An 18,927-nucleotide genomic window follows, 5' to 3' on the forward strand; every position below is an offset into this window, starting at 1 on the left:
TAGTGTTCCGGAACCGGTTGCAAATGTCCCGCCGGAAGTGGCCAAGTATTAAAGTTAACCAAACCCATGCATGCGACATATCAAATAGTGTCTTTTTTATATCCTGATGAACAGTAAGCAGGATAATATTCTCAGACCATACCTGAACCGGTTGTGTCCCGGAACCGGTTCCGGGTGTCCCGTCGGAAGTGGCCAAATATAAAATTGAAATAGAACCATGCATGTGACATATCAAACCACAGCTTTTTCGATAACCTGATGAACAGTTAGCAGGAAAGCATTCTCAGACCATATCGGAACCGGTTCCAGATGTTCCGCCGGAGGTGGCTAGTATAAAAATTAATTAAACCCATGCAAGGGACATATCAAATCGTGGCTTTTTTGATATCCTGATGAACAGTAAGCAGGAAAATATTTTATGATCCAGAACCGGTTCCGGGTGTCCCGCCGGAAATGGCCAAATATAAAAGGGAATCAAACCCATGCAAGCGACAGCATCAAATCGCGGATTTTAAGGCATCTTGATTTAACAAAAAAAAGTTTCCGGCCTTATTGGGAACAACCGGTAGTGTTCCGCAACCGATTACGGTTGCCCCATCGGAAGTGGTCAAATGTAAAGGAGAACCAAACCCATAAATTCGACACATTTAATGACTTTTTAGGTAAGCTGATGAACGGTTAACAAAAAAAATCATAGACCATACTTTGGAAAACCAATAGTGTGCCGAAACCGGTTCCAGGTGCCCCGACGGAAGTGGTCAAATGTAGAAAAAAAAAACCAGATTAATCCACCTAGTGGTGATAGTGCCTTTCTCGTCGAATATGTACTCAACATTTTTTCCGGCCATAAGCAGAAGTGTTCCTGAATCCTGAGAATACTCTAGAACGGAGTAAATCTCATTTTCTTGTCAAAGTGTTCGTCGACTCGTCAATATGGGGTGGAGTTGATAAATAATAAATGTATTTGATGAAAAAAAAAAATCCTAAAAAATTAAACAAAACCGCTTAACTCATCGGTATTGACAAAAAAAAAACTTCTGGAAGACTCTAATTTCACTTTAAAATTGAAAAATTTATTGGTTTATTTAAATGTTGAATTCCGACCAAAATTTCTAAGGGGGACCCCTCTGGACTTAAGAGAAAATCGAAATTTGTGTCACCCTTATTCAGAAAAGCAAGAATTTTATCAAAGCCATAATTGAATTTGGAAACTTCTTGACGGCTCACATTCCGACGCTATGTTAAACGTATAGGCCGAGCTGAAAAATATCAAATCTCTCAGTTGACTGCTTCACCACCTTCACTAGCACTAGATGCCGATCATTATCAAGACATTTCGGCAATTTTTTTTCTGCGCACTTTAGCCTATATTTTATTATCATTAGTTATAAGATTCATGTAAAATTTGACAAAAAAAAGTGCAAGCAAGCGAAATTTTCCCTATTAAAGCCCATCAAATTTCAACCGTGTTACAGAGTGCGAGGGCTCAACCAGTTACATCAAAATTGTTCGCAGTTATTTTAGACGCAAAAGGGGATTGGTGCTATAAAATTTATTTTTTTTTTCCATACAACGTTGATCCATCCTACTGTATAATGACGCCTCAGGAATCTAAAATGATGTAATTTGACAAGATCGCTTAAATTTTTATCAAGATTTTGTTCTTTTACACACATTAATCGCTTGCATCGATTTTGTTCACCTGCGTAATTTCAGCAATGGATCCAATCCTGATTCTGCAACACTGCCGGTAATCTTAAGTGTGGTCAGAGACTATTTTCTTGCTGCCCGTTTATCTGGTTAACGAACATTTTTGATGATTTGATGTTTCGCATGCATGGTTTTGGTTTAGTTTTCTAATTGGTCACTTCCGACGGGACACCTGGAACCGGTTCCGGAACACAACCGGTTTAAATACGGTATGAAACTATTTTCCTGCTAATTGTTCATCTGGTTATCGAAAAAGCCGCTCTTTGATGTGTCACATGCCCGAGTTTGGTTCACCTTTTTAATTGGCCACTTCTGGCAGGACATCCGGAACCGGTTCCGGAACACAAGCGGATCAAACATGGTCTGAAACTATTTTCCTGCTTACCGTCATCTGGTTACCGAAAAAGCCGCTCTTTGATGTGACACATGCCTGGGTTTGGTACACTTTTTTGATTGGCCACTTTCGGCAGGACATCCGGAACCGGTTCCGGAACACTACAGGTTCAAACATGATCTGAAACTATTTTCTTGCTTACGGTTCATCTGGTTATCGAAAAAACCGCTCTTCGATGTGTCGCATGCCTGGGTTTAGTTCACTTTTTTAATAGGCCTCTTCCGGCAGGACATCCGGAATCTGTTCCGAAATACAATTAGTTCAGATATGGTCTGAAACTATTTTCTTGCCTACCGTTCATCTGGTTATCGAAAAAGCCGCTCTTTGATGTGTCGCATGCCTGGGTTTGGAACACTTTTTTAATTGGCTACTTCCGACAGGACATCCGGAACCGGTTCCGGAACACTACCGGTTCAAACATGGTCTGAAACTATTTTCCTGCTTACCATTCAACTCGTTATCGAAAAAGCCGCTATTTGACGTGTCGCATGCATGGGTTATGTTCACTTTCTTATTTGGCCACTTCCGGCGGAACACCCGAAACCGGTTCCGGAACACTACCGCTTCGAACATGGTCTGAAACTATTTTCTTGCTGCCCGTTTATCTGGTTATCGAAAAAGCCGCTCTTAGATGTGTCGCATGCCTGGGTTTGGTTCACTTTTTTAATTGGCCACTTCCGGCAGGACATTCGGAACCGGTTCCGGAACACAACCGGATCAAACATGGTCTGAAATTATTTTCCTGCTTACCGTTCATCTGGTTATCGAAATAGCCGCTCTTTGATGTGTCGCATGACTGGGTTTGGAACACTTTTTTTATTGGCCACTTCCGACAGGACACCCGGAACCGGTTCCGGAACACTACCGGTTCAAACATGGTCTGAAACTATTTTCCTGCTTACCATTCAACTCGTTATCGAAAAAGCCGCTATATGATGTGTCGCATGCATGGGATATGTTCACTTTCTTATTTGGCCACTTCCGGCGGAACACCCGGAACCGGTTCCGGAACACTACCGGTTCAGATATAGTCAGAGACTATTTTCCTACTTCCCGTTCATCAAATAATCGAAAATGCCGTGGTTTGATGGGTCGCATGCATGGGTTTGTGGCATTTTCATATCTGGCCCCTTCCTGGGGTACCGGTCCGGAACACCTAAATGGCCATAACTCCGGAACGGCTGGACCGATCTGAACCATTTTCAATAGGAAACAATGGGACAATGTACCCCGTCGAATGAACCATCGGTCATTGAAATCGGTTCATATTTACTATCTAAAAATGAGGTGACCTTTTTGTACACATACACACACACACACATACATACACACACACACACATACATACACACAGACATCATCTCAACTCGTCGAGCTGAGTCGAATGGTATATAACACTTGACCCCTCCGGGGGCTCTATCAAATTTTCGTTTTTGGAGTGAACATATAGCCTTTCGGTACACCTTGGTGTACGAGAAAGGCAAAAAAAAACCAAACGCATACACGCAGCACACTAAATAACGGCTTCTTCGATAACGCGAAGAACGGTCGGCAAGAAAATAGTCTCAGGCCAGTAGTGCTCCGGAACCAGATTCGAGTGCCTCGCCGGAACTGGCGAAATGCACGAATGAACCAAACCCATACATGCATTACATCAATTTGCGACTTTTTAGGAGAACTGATTAATAATTTGCATGAAACTAGTCTAAGACCACATCACAATCGGTAAGTGGTAAAATGTGAACCGAAAGTTGTAAATGTGAAATTGAATCAAATCCAAGCGTGTCATACCATAAAACCACGCTGATTCGACAATGATTGCTGTCAAATTACCTGTGTAAACTCTCAATTCGATAAACTAACTCTATTTTAGTTTTGTTTGGATTGTATGATTTGTGTTTGAACACAAATCTTACAGATATTGTGGTGGTACGAATTGATAGCTTGTACATTTTACGATTGTTGGCTTCCGAGGTTCACTGCGGTTGATCACCAAACGGATCAGGTGTCGGAATGCACCAAATTAGAACTTTCGGAAGTAGCAGCTGCACGAGGAGCCGCTGCAGGTGTAAGTAACATCACAATATCGCATCATTCGTATTTACAATGTATTACACTGAGACATTTGTTATTTTTTAAAATTCAACAAATTTCGAATGAGCGGGGTACAAGTTAGAAAGTGTCTTATTAAAGAGTGATGAATACGCGGGGTTTGACAGTACATCAAATAGCAGCTTTTTTGATAACTTCTTCTTCTTCTTTATAGCTCGACGTTCGAATTGGAACTTGGCCTGGCTCTCTTCTACTTAGTGTTCTTTAGAGCACTTCCACAGTTGAAGGGTTTTCTTTGCCCGCCATTGCATGAATTTGTATATTGTGAGGCAAGTTAAATGATACACTATGCTCAGGAAGTCGAGAAAATGTTCCCGGCCGGAACGGGAATCAAACCCGCCGTTTCCGGATTGGCGATACATAGCCTTAACCACTAGGCCAACTGGAGACCCTTTTTTGATAACTCGATGATCGATTCGTAAGAACATAGCCTCAGACCATATGTTAGACAACCGGTAGTGTCCCGAAACTAGTTGTGGGTGTCCCACTGGAAGTGGTCAGATGTAAAAGTGATTTGTACCCATGCATAAGATAAATCAAATCGTGTTTTTTAGGTAACCTGATGAACGTTAGCAATGATATTGCCTCAGACTATATTTGGGAGACCCGGTGGTGCTCCGGAACCTGTTCCGGAAAGTAACCAAATCAAGCCAAACATTTCAATAGGTCCTATCTGCATTTGAGAGGCTCTCTTTGATCACTTTCTCTTTCAATTATTGTTATATAATGGTATACTTTTCAACTATTTTTGCAGTACAAATCAAAAGACGATTGTTTTGACCATCGTTCAATGCAGGGAGACAATCATCATACAAATTAACAGCTGAGATATTAATGAAAGAGAGGGAACCCAAAGAGAGCCTCTCTTCTGCAGATTGGACCTTTAGACATGTTTGGCCTGAAATGTACCATGCGACACATCACATCACGGCTTTTTTAATAACCTGAGGAACGGTTAACTAGAAAATAGCCTCATACCACATTGGAGACTACTGGTAGGGTTGCACAACCAGCGTTTGATGCTTCGCCGGTACTACGAAAGTAAATAAAATCAATGCAAGCGATAAATATGTGTAAGAGAACAAAATCTTGACATATTAAACCCACATACAAACAGAGGTCTCACTATACTCACTATGTTCTTGTTTTTAACGGTCAATAAAATATAACCTAGAAGGTGCAAAAAAAACTTTATCGATGACCGCAAAGTGATCTGTGAATGTGTAAAAAGTTATATCTTAGCTTGTTAGTATCGTCTTGATATTGATCAGCTCCCAATGTTAGTGAAGGTACTCAAGTAGTCAACTGATGTTATTCAGCTCTGCTTTTACGCTGAACACAACGTCGGAGTATGTGCCATCAATAAGTTTTAAGTTAATTCAATGATGGCTTTGATCAAATGCTTGCTTTTCTTAAAAAATATCAGGATTCAGGAACACTTTGACTTACGTCGACGGAAAGATCGTGAAACATATACGACGAGAAAGGCACTATCACCTCTAGGTGGATTAATTTGGGTTTTTTATATTCACAATACTTTTTTTATGTAGGTTGTTTTTATGCACTTTTGGTTTATGCACCTTTTAAGGCCATGTTAAAAAAGGGAACAATATTTTGCATAAGAAAATTAAATATTGCCAAAAATTATGGCAACGGCGTGTAGAGGGAAAAGATTTCTCTTGTTATTTCAAAGCTTTCTCAGGGGGTACTAACCCAAGTATTTTTTTAGTCAAAAAGACCAGAACCGGTTTTTAGAACCCTCATGAAACCAAAATAAAAAATATTAGGTTTTATGTCGGTTCTACAAGACTAATTGATCATCAAAATTTGACTTTGGAGGTGGTCTTGGGGGAGCTTCAAGGTGTCTCAAGGGGTTCCAGAAAAGTTCCAAACGGTCTCAGAGGCGTTTCAGAAAGTGGGTTTGATATTGTTCAGGATGTCTTAAGGGCATTTCAGGGGGTCTCAGGAGGGGTCCGAGTGGTCTCAGGTGCATTTTGGGAATCTCAGGGGCATTTTAGCAGGGTGTCCTAGGAGGTTTCATGGGTACCTGGAGCAACGGCGTAGCCAACTTTTGATATTTTTTTTTATTTTAGAAGCGAATGGCCCCTCTCTACATCCTTCTCTTTCTCGTGTTTATATAGGAGAGTGAGCAAGGAAAAAGAAGACCCTGGCTACGCCGTAGACCTCGAGGCATCAAGGGCTTTTCATAGGCTCCCTCTGGAGTTTTAGGAGGGGAGCTCTAATGATTCTAACAGAGTTTCAGGGGGTTCCAAGGTATCTCAAAGGCGCTTCAGAGGTTATTAAGGAGTTTTAGGGAGTCTCGGAGCGTTTTAAAGTGTCTCAGCGGCGTTTCAGTAGGTCCCATGGGAATCTTAGAAGTGTACCTGGCAGTCTCAGTGGTATTCCAGAGCGATTCGAGGTATACCAGAAGATCTCAGCAGCGTTTCATGGGATCTCAAGAGGTTTCAAGGGGGCTCCACAGGGTCTCAAGGGCGTTTCATGGGGCCTCTGTCCAAACGCCCTTTTAGACTCCCGAAACTTCTTGAACATCTCTGAAGACCCTTGGAACTTGCCTTTTTTTGGACTCTCTAGGATTTGCCTGGAAACGCTCTTGGCTCCAACTCAAACGCCCAGGAGCAAGACCTGTTCTCGCGAACTTAGTTTCATAAAAATTAAAAGAGAGGATTTCTTCTAAAATTCTACGCAGAATTTCATCATTGATTCCTACCAATATTACTCCACTGGTTTATTTAAGATTTTTCTCCCAGAATTTATACATGTATTTTTTTTTAAGAATTCTGCCCTGGAACACGGTTTATATGGGAAAGTACAAAAAATGGTAAAATTCCAACTGCTGTATACTTTTTGAGTTCCATTTTGGCCCCATATCAACTGTGCAAAATTTCAGATCGATCGAAGAAACTATATTTTAGCGCTCGCCATTCATACATTTTACTATGGGGAAAATTTACTTCTTCAAAAAAAAATCGCTCGAGGTCACCCATTGTTCCCTAAAAATAAGAAGTTGAATGATTTCTGTAGATAACTTCACGAGGAATCAAACCTCCGAAGACCGCAAAGCGATGTGACATTCGTGGAAAAAGTTATTAAGCCTTACTTAATCGATAAAATGACGAGATTTTACTATTTGTTGTTATTCTTTACATGTTAAACAGCATTGGCATGCCATTCGGTTTTCAGTCAATAACTTTTTCCACATGCCTTACATCACTTTGCGGGGTTTGTTTCTCGTAAAATTTCCAACAGAAATCATTCATCGATATATTTTTAAGGGTTAAGGGGCAACCTGTGGCGATTTTTCTTTGAAAAAGTGATTTTCCCCCTAGTAAATCGTATGAAAACTTGAAACGGCTGGTGCTAAAATATAGTTTCTCCGATCGAGCTGAAACTTTACACAGTTAATATGGGGCCAAAATGGAACTCAAAAAGTGTACAGGAGTAAAATGTATTTTTGTGTCCCACGCTAATGGGTATTTCTTCCGGGATTTCTTTGGGGAATTAACTCGGAATTCCTTGATGGATTTCTATCGCGATTGCTTCCAACATACTTTTAGATATTTCTCTCGAGATTTACATAAGAATTCATTCAGAGATTTCCCTCTTTCAGCGATTCCATCAGATATATCCTCGAAGAATACCTTCCGAAGATCGTCCAGGGACTCTTGCTGGGTTTTCTGCCAGGATAATTAGATTTTTTTTTCCGACATGCTTTGAGGTCGTTCTTCCGTGACTCCTTCCGATATCGCTGCTGGCTTTTCTCCCGGATTTTTTTCTGAGACTAGATTCCTTTAGACAAGTTTCCGGGATTTCGGCAAGGATTACTCCATGCGGAGGGGGGGGGGGGGGGGTTGGAGTTTAACGAGCCATCCATGGTATGGCTAAAAGATCCTGGACCAAATCAAGACACTCGAAGCATTATTCGATTGAAACTTGATTTTTGAAAACAATTTTTTTTTAAGATTCAAATTGTGAGGCAAATTAGCCATTAACGGGATAAGCACAGGATATGTGGGATGGGTTAGAGGCATTCTCTATTTGCTTCTTTTAAAATGTATTTCATGTGCACTACTAGGTACATACACAACAAGAGTAAACGATGCTAACTGACCGGGAACGATCAATGATATTGAATTTGTTTGAACATTCCATGACGTGTGCACTAAATGGATATCTCACCAGCTAAAAGCCTACGGCATAGAACTCTTTGTCCTAATCACTATAAGAGCTTTGAATGTATCTACACGCACTGAAGAAGGTTTTCATTTCCAATTACTGCGTTTTATGTTAGCTTTTAGCATAAAGCGCCGTACTTGACGTACTCAACACACAGTCAACCACTAAACATCGTCGCGTCGTCCGCATGTGTAGTCACCCGAAGCTTTCAGCCGTTGTTCAGTGGGCCTCATTTCAGTTCAGCCAACGGAACGGGTGCGGCGGGGTCATGATTTTAGGAATTTATCCCCCCGTTGGTGGTACCGCGTCACCATCGCTCAAACACGTTGCTGCTCTCTGCGTTGGCTGGGTAGGTAATATGGAAACACGCTTCCGTCATTATCATGGAACGCCACGAGTGACGGCCGACCGATGCGGATCCGGAAACCACCTCTTCCTTCCAGTCGGTAGTCGTCAGTCAGTAGTCACCATGGCTATGTTAAGCCATTTGCGGGGGCCTTGTGCGACGCTGGTGACAATATTGAAAGCATAAACCTTATTTTATGCGTAATAACAGTAATAATATAAAATAATAACTGACAGATTTATACCGAAGGTGCCGTGTGTTGACGGTTGGTGCTGCAAAATGTGCTCGATTTTCATGTTTGACATCCCTGGAGGCTACAATATCGGTCGGTGGGAAATACTGTCTGGTAGGCATTTGAACTTTTATTGACTTCGGAACTGGCTGGTGCCTAGATGCAAATGATTTCCGGGGTGCGGGGCAGAACGAAAATATTCCCGGAAAAGGATGGGAACGTTCCTCGTGTGCTATGTACGTGCCGTGGATTTGGAAACGTGCAGCTGTAATGTCTGCTTTTTTATTGGACCGGAAAGGTGCCGGTTTGAAGTAATGCTAGGTGTAGCGAACGGCAAGAATGCTAAGCAGACAAGTATCATCTAGGGTGTACTTTTTCGTTACTTTGTACGATAAGCAGGGACACAGTGTCATTAATAATCCTACGAATCTAAAATCATCTTACTGCAAAACATCGTACTAATTTTGTTATCATGCGTACTGGCTTCTAGCAAAAATACAAACTTTAGGAGCAGCAACTCGCTCTATTCATACACGCTATCAAAAATATCCGATTAACGCTATGCAATGGACAGTTAAAATTCACTATCCAATTCGCCGTGTAATCCATATGTGTCTTGTGGTTTTGGGTCGCGTATCCGGTGTAGCTTTATGTGAAGATTTAATTAATTTTTATTTTCATCATAAAATAACAAATAGTGATACTGTTTGTTTGCCTTTGCTTACCGTTTTTATGTTTCTCGAAGCATTAGGGCGATAATCTTCTTAACAGAAACTTGAACGGCTCAGGTGGGGTTAGGGAAAACAGGATCACACCTTTGATCCACTAAACACATTCCCATGGCCATTCGTCTCTTCTGTATCATCGATGGCTTCAGGATCCAGTTTCCCGAGTAGTCCTAACCACTCCCTTTGTCCTCGGAAGGTGGGCTGAGTTAACAACTACGCCCGCGCCCAACTGTTCAGCAAGCATCAAGAACTGATACTTGTGTGCAACGCGATTTGACCTGCTAAAGGCTCAGGCCCTATCAGCTTGCACACATAAGAACGTGCTGACATGGGGCCTCCACCAACCCCGACCTACCCCGTGAGCACTTAATCACTGAAAGGGTGGATTCCGACCGCAGTGCACCGGTATGACCTACGGTACGTAGCCGACACCGAACCCTCGGACCACCTCTTGTATACCCAAGTTACCAAAAGTTCAGATAAAAGGGTACTTTATAAGCTAAGCAGCTTGTTCGAGGTCGCTCATTAGCCTTCTAATCAGCTTCATTTTTAAGTAATTTTGGAACTTGAAAGTTCATATAAGCATGCTGGATAGCCTTCTAAGCAGCTTCTGACAGAACTTTGTCAAAATTCATGCAGAAACAAAAAAGTGTTTTTCTGAATCACACCCTGTTGGTGGTGGTTTGTGATTCACGTCTGGAAATCGCTTATGATAATTATATCTTCACATATGTCGCTGCTATGTAGATTTGAACTGGATCCTCCTGCGTAACAGCCTGCCGACTTACCGCTGTGCTGCTGAAGACACTTGATAAAGTCAAGCTAACTTCACTACTGTACAAATGTGCAAAACTAGCTGCCGATAGAAAATCGATTCAAGTCAGACTTTACCTGCTGTCCACTCAATCGCAGCTGTAGTACTGTGGTAGAGCGTAGGGCTCTCACGCAGCGACTATCGGTTCGAATCCGATGAGCGGCAATTTTTTTTTTGCTCAAGCCTAGTATTCATTAATTTGATAAATTCATATTTGTCTTTCATTCGTGTGTGTGTGTGTGTGTAATCCAACTAACCCCCACTGTCCGGCAGTGGTATTATGGAAGAAAGTTTTCTGCAATATCATTTTGATGTTTTATTTTATATTTGTCTTTCATTCGTGTATGCTTAAACAGTTGTTTTCTGTAAAAGAAATAAATTTAATCTTCATTGAAACACAATGCTACTGAACCGAACTTCTATGAACTTGAAAGTTCCGACAAAGTTCCGAGTAGCATCTTAAGCAGCTTTAAAGTTCCGCGAAGTTCAGATAAAGTTCCGAATGGAACTTTCTGGCTGCTTAAGAGGCTAACAATTAGCCTTGCCGGAACTTGTGACCGAAGTTCCAGCAAGGCTCATCGTTAGCCTCTTAAGCAGCCAGAAAGTTCCGTTTGGAACTTTATCTGAACTTCGCGGAACTCGAAAGTGCATTTTGTCATGGGAAGCGGAACTTTTGGTTACTTGGGTAGCGTCTGAACTAGCCATTCCCCAAGTCCAAGTGCCACATCCTCAGTAGTTACAAGACGATGTGATGAATTGATATCCGTTGAAACGACATTCCAGCCAAACTTATCTATACACATCCTCTGGACAAGCTTCGATTCATCGAGGCCTTCATCGTAATGTCCTCAGCAAAGCCGACGATCTCTACCCCCACCGGGAACTCTAACCTCAACACCTCGTCGTACATAACCCACCTCCGTGTCATAAACTAGTTCTCGATTCTTGAAATAACTTCCGAGAATCTTGTACAGGTACCCAGGTATCCCCAGCCGCAGGAGCACATCGGCTATATCCAGCCAACTGGCGCTATTGAACGCGTTCCTTACAACCAGTGTCACTATTGCATAGTAGCTCTTACGCTGGATCGCTATCTCGGCGGTTTTTGTAACCGACAGGATAGCGTCTACGATCGACCTCCCTTTCCGAAAGCCTTACTAGCTACTCTACAGACCATTTACATCCTCAGTGTGCCTCAACATTCTTTTGAGGATGATCCTTCCGAGCGCCTTCCCCGCCGTGTCAATCAAGCATATTGGTATGTATGCCGACGAGTGTCCAAGTGGTTTCCCCGCCTTTGGCAGTAGAACCAGGTTCCGCCTTTTCCATACATTTGGGAAAACTTGCTCGGCCATGCATTTCTGCATAGCAGACCCGAACATCTCGGGAGCCCCTACAATAGCTACTTTTAAGGCCAAATTAGAAACTCCGTCCGGACCTGGGGCCTTTCCTACGCCAAGGGACTTTGCTATCCCCGCAAGTTTCACATCGGTGACATTCTCCTCATCGCCAGCCCCAATCCCTGACTGTCCAACGAAAGGAGGCCAAGAAGTGGGATTATGGCGCAGAAAAAGCCCTTCGACATCTCTGAAGATAACTGTGTAGGAGCCATTACACCTCTTGTCTAAGCCATCATGATCCTGTAGGCATCACCCCACAGATACGCATTGGCACTCAGAGATCCTCAAAGCAAGCACCAGTAAGTCGGTGGTGTCCCATTTCTAGGGTGGACTCGTCTAGGCATGGTCGCATCGCACGGACGCGAGAGCAACGCTATCAGCTCGTCGCAGTCTAAACCAAGTAGGTTTCGCTCACGGCGGAGCGCTTCCCGAAATACCCCTTCATCGAAGTACACTCCCGTTCAAAAGTTTGGGGTCACCCCCTCAAAAACATGTCATTTTTTTAGGCCCATATCTCCGCCAATTTGCGTCCGATTTCAAAACCCTAGGTTTCATTCAAAAGATAATAAGTCAAAGAAACTTTGAACATGATTTAAAAGAAACTTTTTCAAAAAAAATTGTATGTAAACTTAACCCAAAGTTGCCAAATTTTCTAAAAAATGAATATAAACTTACGGCAGTGTCGCTGGAAGTTGGGTCGACCAAATTTTAAGATGAGAGCGGTAATATGACCCATTTTCTATTAGCTTTCAACTGCTTTTTACAGAACTTAGCTAAAAAATCTAGAAAAAAAGTTATTAGGTAAATTAATCCTTGATGTCATCGACCAAAAGTTTGGGGTCACCCCTCAATATTATGTATCGGCCAAAAGTTTGGGGTCACTTTCGTAAAACGTGGAAAAGTGATTTGGTGATATCTTCGTCATCTATAGTTCAATTTTAATTATTTTTGGCTCATTTCAAAGATAATTAACTAAATTTACGTTTGATGTCTTCAACTTAACGTATTTAACGATTTTTGTATATAAAAATGTTATGTAAAGTTAGCACATTTTACCACGCTTCAAAAAATGAGCAACTTTACGTTAAGTTTGAGTATGTAAATTTCAACAAATATTTGTGGTTCAATGTCTATGCAGTAAGTATCATTCATTTTGTTTCAAATAAGCCAAGAAGAATTAAAATTGAATGAAATATGACAAAGATATCAACAAATCACTTTTCCATGTTTTACGATAGTGACCCCAAACTTTTGGCCGATACAGCATTTTGAGGGGTGACCCCAAACTTTTGGTCGATGACATCAAGGATTAATTTACCTAATAACTTTTTTTCTAGATTTTTTAGCTAAGTTCTGTAAAAAGCACTTGAAAGCTAATAGAAAATGGGTCATATTACCGCCCTCATCCTAAAATTTGGTCGACCCAACTTCCAGCGACACTGTCGTAAGTTTATATTCATTTTTTAGAAAATTTGGCAACTTTGCGTTAAGTTTACATACAAAATTTTTTGAAAAAGTTTCTTTTAAATCATGTTCAAAGTTTCTTTGACTTATTATCTTTTGAATGAAACCTAGGGTTTTGAAATCGGACGCAAATTGGCGGAGATATGGGCTTAAAAAAATGACATGTTTTTGAGGGGGTGACCCCAAACTTTTGAACGAGAGTGTATAATGTCTTCCACCTGCGAGAGCTTGGCCTAGCCGCTTCTTCCGCTACCCGCTGCCTGCTGCTGTTGTAGTAGATACTATAGCGAATCGCCAGGTGACCGCTGTGAGTGTAGCTATCGTCTACTCTCCAGTTCGAACTACTTGTTAGGCCAGGACTAAAAAAGTAACGTCAATTATATACTCCGCACCATTCCGACTAAAGGTACTCTTGGCACCGACATTAGCAAGGTCGACTCTAATACGGCCAATGTGTCTAGCAGGATCTGACCCCACTACATCGTGAAACGGCTTCCTCATTCCACAGCCCAGACATTAAAGTCACCCGCTATTACCACCGGCCTTCGCCCTGTTAGCACAGTCGACATACAGTCCAACATCTTCGTGAACTGCTCGATCGGCCACCGAGGAGGCGCATAATAGCTACAGAAAAGACTTCGTTCACCTTGGCGGCCACGATGCCTCCTTAGGTAGTAGACACCAACTTCTGGGCGGTGTATTTACCCGTCGTCCATATCGCCGCCATTTTTCTGGACCCATCCGCGACCCAATTGCCGTTGCCAGCGGGTACTCGGTATGGCCCCGCTATTATGGCGATAACCATCTCCCAGTCAGAAACCGCCTGGCAAAGCAGTTACTGAGCCGCGTCACAGTGGCTCAGGTTCAGCTGCGTGACCTGCACTCTGATTTGTACACTGCAGCTTTCTTGAAGGCCGGGCACCTTGAACCATCCGTTGGATGCCTGCTGTTTACAGATTTCGCTGTACAAATCAGACAAATGGGTGGACTCGTGCAGCATTGAGCCGTATGGGCTTCATGGCCGCATCTCATGCACAGTTTGCTCCTGTCAGGGCCTTTGCAGTTCCATGACTTGTGTTCAGGTTCCAGACACCTGAAACAAATTTCCGGTGGCTCGTGGAATGCCAAGTGACACACACCAGCCCACCTTGATCCTCCCTATTTGAACGGACTTTTTGACGTCCGTCACAGGTAGCTGAACCAAAGCTAACCGTGTTCCTGCCAGCCCCTTCCGTAGCCCTGCGGCTGCGGTGGCCACCTGCACGTCGCACTGTTTCCGCAGTGCCGTGATGAGCTCTTCGGAGCTTCGGTGACCTTGTCAAGGTTTTTCACCTTTAGAGTCGCCTCTGCTGTAAGAGCCCTCACCTCTACCCTTTCGCCAAAAAACTCTTCCGCCATACTTTTGTAGCCGGCGTCCTTACGCTCCTTATCGCGCTTCAGCTCTAGGATCATCTTACCCGTACGAGTATGTCTGATACTGCGCACGTCGGCTCCCAGATCTTGGCGAGCTTGGCGTCGCTTCGCATCGTCCTCAAGACGTCCGAGTACTTAGACTGATCGGTCTTGATGACGAGCTCGTCGCCTTTCACGTGCTTGGCACCCATTCTTCTACGCCTTCTTTTTTAGGCGCTCCTGATATCCTCGACTTGAGGATTTTTCTTCTTCCTCAACCGCTTGGCTTTCGTTCAAGGGGGTCCTCCCCTTGGTTCGCCCTACTCTGTGGTTGCCTTTCAACGGTCGCAACCCCCTGTTTGCTTTCATCCGGGACGGGCCAGTCTTTTCAGGTCCACCACGCCTGGCTGGGGTCCGAATTACCAGCATTACTGTTGGCCTTCAGGGCTAGTATCGTTCAAGCCTTGCGGGCACCGCCAGACAGCTCTTCACCTGACGGCTGCCTCACCCGATTCTGCGAGTGCTTATCAAAAGCAAATGCATCACCAAACCTTTTGGGCTACCAGCGCAGCGTGCGCAGCTTCCCGCTCTTGACTCCTCACTTCTACTTAACGAAGACCTCACCAACCTACTTCTTGCGAGGGGTTAGCCTCGTCACTACCACTACCTCCTGTTTGATTTGTTTGTTAGTTTAAATTTGTCTTCATAGTCAATCCTACGTGTTGCACGGGAAAAGTGGTCCACAACGCCAGAGCGCTGCAAATACCCCACAGACTCCCTTAACGATCGAGCATCTTTTTCATCCCCTGGATCAGTCATTCCTCGGCACGGGTCCCCTAAATTGGGGTTAGTAGTCCTATTCTTAGCCGACAACTGACTCGCTAAGAAGGCGTCCAGTGGCGAACCCGTTGGACTACCATCCCTGCTGCCATAAGTATGTTGATCTTGATAAACGCAAATTGTTTACCTCTATTGCACTGTTGTCTTTACACGTATTCATTTTTCAAGTCAATAGTATGTTTTTCAGAAAAGGTTAGGTAATCGATCCGTTTAAACTCGTTAGCTTTAACATTTTTTTTAATACTCGTGAATCTTGAATTGAGACGTACAATAATTGTACTATATCATGTTTTAACCAAATGAACGAAGCGAAGAATCCACTATTTTGAGTATGCAATGCTTGGGGTGTAAAAACAGTCGATTTTTTAATCCCTTAAATTACAGTTTTTAGTTTTCAGCATCATGTATACAAACAAGCAAAAACGCTGGAAACCCACTGAGAGTTTGATTGATACCAAATGATAAACCGTTCACCGGAATGGAAAATTATCGCTTTGAATAAAAAATAGCTTATTAATTTCTGCAAATCCTTTAATCTTCTTACACGGCTGCTGCCACTGCGCTAGCAAATTGGATTAAATTGGAAGTTTATTTCGCGCTTCTCCTACCCATTGAAATAGGCCACCAGCAACGCACATATGCCTGGTCGCAACCACGTATGAATCCGCTTGTTTGCTGCCACATTGCAGCTGGTGAACACCGTTTAAGGCTTTTCTCGGTCCACGACGCCGCGCCGGCCGTGCAGCTACCTGGTGCTGTTTTTCCTCTTCGCGATTGCTGGCTGATGCGCCAACGTTTATCATAAATAAGCCATCTTTCATTCGAAGTTTGATTTATTATCGGATTGATTAGCTTAATTTAAACCGTATTTGCATTCACTATTTCTGATGCTGGTCGATGCCACTACTGATGCGGTGCAATGTCTGTTTTCCTTTTTGGGTGAGCCTCCGCTGGGCATTGCAACGCCTCTGCTGTTCGCTGCTTCTTGTTGGACGGCAACAGTTTCCTATCGACGACGACGACGACGACGCCTTTCGCAGACAGAAGCTTGTTTATATTTATAACTCAATTTGGGATGAATTCCGAGCGTGCATATTTTATCAACATTAGGTTATGGCCCAATGTGAGCGCATGGGGGGAAACCAGCCGTGCATGCATAACGTATGGATGTATTATTTCGATTTGCAAAAATAAGCACTTCCATTCCTTAGCAAATGTCACCTGGCCTACGAATAAATGTCTTTTCGCTGGATGAGGCCATGCACATCGTATGGCACACGTTGTTTCCAACTATGAACTTTGCAGAATGGTATTGATACCCCTAAAGAACGAGCGCTTTCAAGTCAAATCACGTGTCATCATTAGACATTAATGAGTCATAATCTTTCCTTTGTCCCAAGACGCCGCCGCACGGAACTCTCAGGAAAATTGTTCGTTTACGGTGGTACCTAGCATAAAGCAGTCAGAACGGAATTACACGTTTACCTTTTCATCCCCGGGTGTTAGGAGCACCAAGCTTTTCCCGAGCCGGTAGGATGAAAAATGAGCTTAAAATTTTCTCCTCATCATCGTCTCATTAGCGACAGCTGGGTAGATGAAGCGATCAAGGTGGCTCCCATTCGCGATAATTGCTGACGTGTTTAGTGTCACTTGAGAAAATGGTCTTTCGCAGGTTGTCGCACGTTACTCATGGGTTTGTATGCGATATAAATTTGATGGGGTGACATCTTGCTACCCCTCAATAGAGCACGATAACATGTGAACTTATGCTTCAACCTAGTTTTTTCAAGCAGTGACTTCATTTATATCCATTAAATAACATTTAAGCTACAAAAAACATTCATGCAAATTTCGACTTTTTCGGGTTCTACCCCGTTAGGCCGAATGCCGTTAGGCCGAAAAGGTCGTTAGGCCGAATGGGTCGTCAGGCCGAACAGGTCACTAGAACAAATGGGTTGTTAGGTTGAACGATTGAGTTTGAGGGAAATGGTCTTCGACTTTAAAATTTGGGTGACCACTCACCATTCAAGTTAATTGAATAACACAGTAATATTTTTTCATGTTTCAAAGTCTCAATAATGCTTATACCGAGCACAAATTCACTGTTCCAATACGAACATGAATTCAATTAAATCGAGTCCTCCAAAACGTAGAAAGAATAGCCTGTTTGTTTAAAAGAAGAAAAAAAATATTAGCTGTAATGCTTCTACTTACAATAACATAACAGGTAAACTAGAAAAAAAAAGGCTATGTTTAGAAGAAGGAAAAATCGCCGATAATAGATTTGATGACTGCAATGAGAAAAACAGTTAAATTAAAAAAACAGTCTATGTTCAGAAGAAGGAAAAACTTTTATGAAAACAGTTAGTGGCTGTAATAGTAGGCTGAAATAGGGTTATTTTCCAATTGTTGCACGACTAAAAACTCGCCTATTGTTTGTTCCCAACTAGTTCCCAATATATTTCTATAGGCTCGCGCCGAACCCACCTTGCTCTAGTACTGCAATTGAGTGCTAGGTGGTAGTAGTAGTGCTAGAAATGAATAGCATGTAATTTAAATACTGTAAGTAGTAGTAGGCAGTTAGGTTTCATTAGATCATGAATTATAAAATAAAATTAGTCTAAGTTGAACTCCCGAAGAAATAAACTACTTCTGAAATTGTGCCTTATCCAAGTTCCAAGTCAATAAAGTTATTCCTAGAGTGCCAAAAGTTGTTCTACTGTGAAGAAGAAATCCTCCTAGTGGCAGTTAGCTGCAACACCGCGAGCTTTGTGGAAAGTGAAGTAGCTCATTATCCTATGCCACCACCACCCGCGCAGCATAGAGCAACTCTACAGCCGCAATCCGATTTTCTACCCGAGAAATTCCACCGGAAATCACGAATCTGCCCCAACATATTTGGTGCCGTGACCAGGATTCGGTTTCCGTTTCGCCATTGTGCCCGTGATCCGAGTGACCTTCAACCGCCATCGTAAGAAGTCGTCGCTATAGAAATTCCGCCATCGTTTTTGACCGATCAACCGCCATTCCTCCGAAGAAGATTCCAGAGTGTTCCAGAAGATTAATACAAGGCCTATTGTAATTAGGCACACGGTACGTGTGATTCCACAGTGCGCAGATAATATCCGCGGGTGCCTTGAGATTTTTCCGATTTTCTTTCCACGCTTCCATCATCCGTCCATCGAGAATTCCCGCCAGTGAACGCAAAAGCTTTACCCGTTTCCGGCCCACTCCCGCCGGTGAATAGAAGTGCTGTTTCCCGTTTCCCGCCCTCGAGAGTGCTACCGAATACCCTGAGGCC

At 42.9% G+C, this 18,927-nt stretch overlaps 1 protein-coding gene across 6 annotated transcripts in view; it reads right to left on the reverse strand.

Annotated features, from left to right (window-relative positions):
• Positions 1-18,927, reverse strand: part of LOC109412957 (irregular chiasm C-roughest protein) — a 581,003-nt gene that overhangs the window by 243,548 nt on the left and 318,528 nt on the right. The gene's annotated exons all lie outside the window — the stretch shown is intronic.

The sequence above is a fragment of the Aedes albopictus genome, chromosome 1, assembly GCF_035046485.1.
Source record: "Aedes albopictus strain Foshan chromosome 1, AalbF5, whole genome shotgun sequence".
NCBI lineage: Eukaryota > Metazoa > Arthropoda > Insecta > Diptera > Culicidae > Aedes > Aedes albopictus.